We start from the raw sequence: 5,023 nt of genomic DNA on the forward strand, positions 1-5,023 counted from the left end.
TCAGTTAGCTTCAACCATCCGTTCAATGCTGGATTTTTAATGCCAATCTGCTGAGTAACCACTACTCTGCCCAATCACAGAGTGTGTCAGATTGCAATAGAAACCCCATCCTCCCCAGCTGGGATAGCCACAAAAAGCTACTCTCTCCCTACCAGGATATGTGGTATATGTGGCCGGAGCCCATTACAGTGTCACAGTTCACTTGAGTTCGGTTAGAGGCTTATGCAGTGTAGGAACTTGGCAGGGATGTAGGAATGAGTACTGTATGTGAGCTTGACCATCCTGGTTGTAGGCGCAGTGGGGGGCATGCTGGCAAATAGGGCAAGGCTCATGGGCTGCCACTGTATTTCCCCTAGCTGCTGGAAATCCACTGTTGTAATAGTCACTGGGGTCATGCAAGAGCTGGCGTCAAGTATGAGATGCCCGTGACATCACACTTAATCAGCCTCACTTTAAATTCCCCACCCCTTCATCTCAAAAATCTTTGACATCTGCACATATATGATGCCTGTACACTGGTTGTCATGTCTATTAAAGGGTTAATGCCAATATTAGGGTTAGTGGACTACAAGACTGCTCTCTTTCCTGGCAATCGGAAGGTCCACCTGCAGGGTTGCAGCAGGATTCAGGCAGATCCCTGGCTGGACAGATATGGGAAGGGGGAATCTAGAAGTCATATAGGTAGTACAACATAGAACATTATAATTTGTCTCTACTTGAAGAGGAAGGGCCCATCTGCAGGATTAAAGCAGAATTTGTCTGAAATAAAAATGCACAGCATTCATGGTTCTTCAGGAGGAAAGAACATCAAGACTGACAGAAACTAAACAGGAAGGAACTCTGCTGTCTGCAAATGGGCCTGCAAGCATTAGGCTTCCTGAGCGATCCAACGTTTACTAAGACAACACCTAGTAAGCACTTTCTCTTTTTGCTTCATCACAGGCATGAATGGTTATGGGTATATGAAAGTGAACCAGGTCAGTGGGAGAATTAGAAGTCTATATCAGGCACATTTCAGTTTGACCACTGTGGTATTTGCATTACAATATAGGCACTTTCTGTACTACAAGTGGTAAGTGATTTATTTCAACAGAGATTTGTTAACATCACCGATATCTGATGGCAGAGGAATAAACTCTATGAGGAATTTAACTTTTCAAAAAATAATGGTTGATAGAATGCAATGATAATGTGAGAATATGTCACAATGTGTACTACAACTGAAGGCACATACCCTCCCATTTTGTAGTAATTTCTTTTTGCTGGTTTACCAGTCTGTGTCAGTTCAACTTCTACAATGTTTTATTGCAAAAAAAAAAAAGAGTTTGATGCATGCCTTGAGGGGTGATCTTTGCCTCACATAGAGAGCATCAGCAGACCCTAACTTGTCAGACCTATGGCACATTCACAAGGAGGCATAAACACCCACTAAAGAGATCTAAATCTCTTTTGCAACATAAGCAGAACATGTTGGAGGAATAGATCTGTATCACACAGAATACCACTTCTTTGCAATTATCTTTCTCTATGTATAAAATAAAGTACTTCTCTGATACTATTCAAATGTAATCTGGATGAATGGATAGGTAATTCACCCCGGGGATCATGTCAGTCGCCCTGCTAGACAGGGGCCCAGAGAAGTAAATATTGTGGGAAGAAATATCCAGAGAATTGTTATGGCTAGGCTTGCATAGGCCTTAGGGCCGATAGCCTAGTACCAACCTATGAACCTATGAACTGCAAAATCATTCGTGGTTTAGCACCCTTGTCTTTCATGTATAGGTTCAAAATGCAAATGTTCTGCCTGTCTCTATGTTATTTGTACTTAAAATATAAATGCTAAAAACATAATTTCATTGGACTGCACTTCTTAATGCTTATAATTGTGCTATACAGATAATCTACTACATTTTGCACTGTTATAAAGCTTTTTTTACTGTTTCATTACATGTGTGTACTGTTTTATACTGTTTTGACTGTATTTTCATTGCTAGATAGTGTTTCATTACTGTAATTGCATTTTTACTGAATTGCTTAACTGTAAACTGTTTTTTCATACTGAGAGTTGTATTTTCTGTTTGTGAGTAGTTCCCCACCCTACCTCCCTGTTGGCGTCTTGTTCTTATACTTGGTGGCTTTGTAGTTGCCCGCCCCTGCTGTAAATTTGCTCTGGGACACTCCTCCTAGTCTAGTGTCACTAGTTCATTCCACCTAATACAGAGAGAACCTTTGAGAAGGTCAACCCACTTAGATGTCCTTCAAGAATGCAACTGCAGTCATAACATGTGGGTTGTCCTACCTCAGGCAGCCCTCGGTCGGCCGGATTCCAAAGTCTGGGTCCGACGTCGGCTGATGTCGCATTTCTCTCCGACGTCAGAGCGGCTGGAGTACATAAGCATCAGCCGACGCCATTTTCTTCAGTCTTTCTTGCCGCACAGTGCCCGAAGCAGAAGCAGTTTGCAAGTGCCGGTTGGTCAGCTCCTGTATTCTTCGATTCCGAAGTCATCAAAAAAGCTAAGTACCCCGTTGGGGACCTTTTCTTGCCTCAGCTGATGTCAGAAATAACTGAAAAAGTTAACAATTGCCTTTCTTGTGGTAAACAAATACCTCATAAGGATTTCCACTCTTACTGTCTTCCTTGCCTGGGCCCAGACCACAACGTCTCGGCCTGTGTAGCCTGTGCTCGCTTCAACAAGCGCACTCTCAGGCACCGGGCGGAGTTCGCCGAAGACTTTTTTGCCGATAAATTTGCTTACAACATGCCGTCGGATCTTCCGACATCGCAAACACCCAAAAAGCGAAAAGACCGGGACCGACATTCTCGGCCCGCGTCTACCACCGACTCCACGCAAAAAACCTAGCGCGAGTGCTCCAGTTCCCTCTGAGACGGTCTCTACACTGCTCCGAACTGAAGACACCGCATTACTGGCTACTCCTATTCCGGACATCACTCCGACGCCAGTTATCGTTTTTCCTCCGGATACCGAAACCGAGGAAATGCCCGAGACCATTGCTGTAGACAAGGTCACTCCTGCACGTGGATCTGCCAGGCCTCCTATGGCCATGTCTATTAAGGCCTACACTAGGGCTAAGGCAGCCAGCAAAACAAAGCATATTACTTCTAAATCCTTACCTCAGCCTACTCCAGAGACACAAATTATGTCCATGGCTGGCTGATTTAATTTCCATGATTAGAGGTTCACAGGCCCATCCTGAGAGAGGATCCCAGCCTCCTTCTGATAAAAGGCCCAGGGTTGAACCCTCTGAACCTATTCCCTCAGATGAAGACTCTGAGGGCTCTGTCCACTCTGATAGCCAGGAAGAGCTCTTCCAGACCTATGAGGACTCGGATGCAGAAGATTCCATCCCCTCGGCCTCCCCTCCTGAGGATATTTCTTTTGGGGAAGTTCTGCACACCATGAGGGAACATTTCAAGTGGCAAGGTCAGGAATATTCTGATTCTAGGAAACGCCTGAGGACTTTCCTTAAGAAGCCCCAGCACAGACCCTTAGCTATTCCTCCTGTACTTGATGTTCTGGATGATCTATATTCCGACTCTAGTGCTACCCCTGATTCTCTTCCTCCTGCTCCAGCCAAGCCAGACAGGTATTACAGGGTCCCAGAAACTCATTCCCATTTATTCAGGGCCCATTCTGCTGATTTGGAAACTATTTCACAGGGGCCTAAAGGAGTTTCAGCCTCCACCTCTAAAAATCCATTGCCCTCCAACAGGGAGGCCAGGTCATTAGAGAGATGGGGTAAAAAGGTTTACACATCCACTACTTTATCTATGAGAGCTTTAAATTGTCTTTTTCATATGTTACAATATCAGGATTACCTTTTAGAAGATTTACAAAAAATTTTAGCCACTCCTGATCCTTTAGACAGGAAGACTTTGCAGGAAGCTGTACATAACACTCAGCAAGTAAGCAATCACTTCCTGCAGTGTGGATATGATGCACTGGAAGCTTCATGTAGGGCAGCTATGACAGGGGCAGTCATTCGTAGACATGCTTGGTTAAAAGACCAACCTCTACCAGATCATGTAAAAGCAAAACTTCTGGATGCACCTTTGGAAAAGAACAAGCTTTTTGGTGCGAATGCTAAGGATGTGTTAAAGACCATCGAAGAAAAAGCAAAATCAGTTCAGACGGTGAAAGATTTCCTCCAAGTTCAACCCCCCAGATTCAGTAGGAATTGGCCTTCTAAAAACTGGTCCTTTTCTTAATACAGAAAAGTTTCAAAGGGGTAAGAACAGACGTGGCCGAGGAAGAGGCCAATACAGAGGCCCTTACAGGGGACGACAATGGCAGCCAGGAAACCAAAGAAGTGATGCAGGGGTTTCACTGCCCCACAACCACAATCTCAATGACTTTCCTCTACTACCGCCTACCAGGGAACAAATAGAAGCTCCCTTGGGCGGGAAATTATCTCTGTTTGCAGAAAATTGGCACAGACTGACAAAGGACAAATGGATTTTGGACATTATAGACCGAGGGTACAGGTTTCATTTTCATACCTTACCAAGAAAACAAGGCATGCCAAATCTACCACAAAACCAGAGGGCAGAGGCTATCAAGCAAACCACTCTGCTGACTCGGATGAAAGCAATAGAAAGAGTTCCACAACAAGAACAAGACCAGGGGTTTTACTCAAGGCTGTTCCTTGTTCCAAGAAAAGAATCTCAATGGAGACCAATACTGGACTTGTCCGCATTAAACACCTTTCTCATAGTACCAAAGTTCAAAATGCTGACTCTACAGCAACTCCTTCCCATGCTGGGCAAGGGGTTTCGGCTGATTACTCTGGACCTCAAGGAGGCATACCTGCATGTCCCTATCAGACACAGCTGCAGAAGATTCCTCAGATTTCTTGCAGGGCCAGAGCATTATCAATTCTCAGCATTGCCATTTGGCTTATCTACTGCGCCCAGAGTATTCACAAAATGCCTTGCTTCAGTAATTGCTCATTGCAGGCTCCAGGGGATACAAATTTACCCGTACCTGGACGACTGCCTCATACA

The sequence above is a fragment of the Protopterus annectens genome, chromosome 2.part1 (genome assembly GCF_019279795.1).
Source record: "Protopterus annectens isolate FY-2018-M chromosome 2.part1, PAN1.0, whole genome shotgun sequence".
In the NCBI taxonomy this organism is placed as follows: Eukaryota; Metazoa; Chordata; order Ceratodontiformes; family Protopteridae; genus Protopterus; species Protopterus annectens.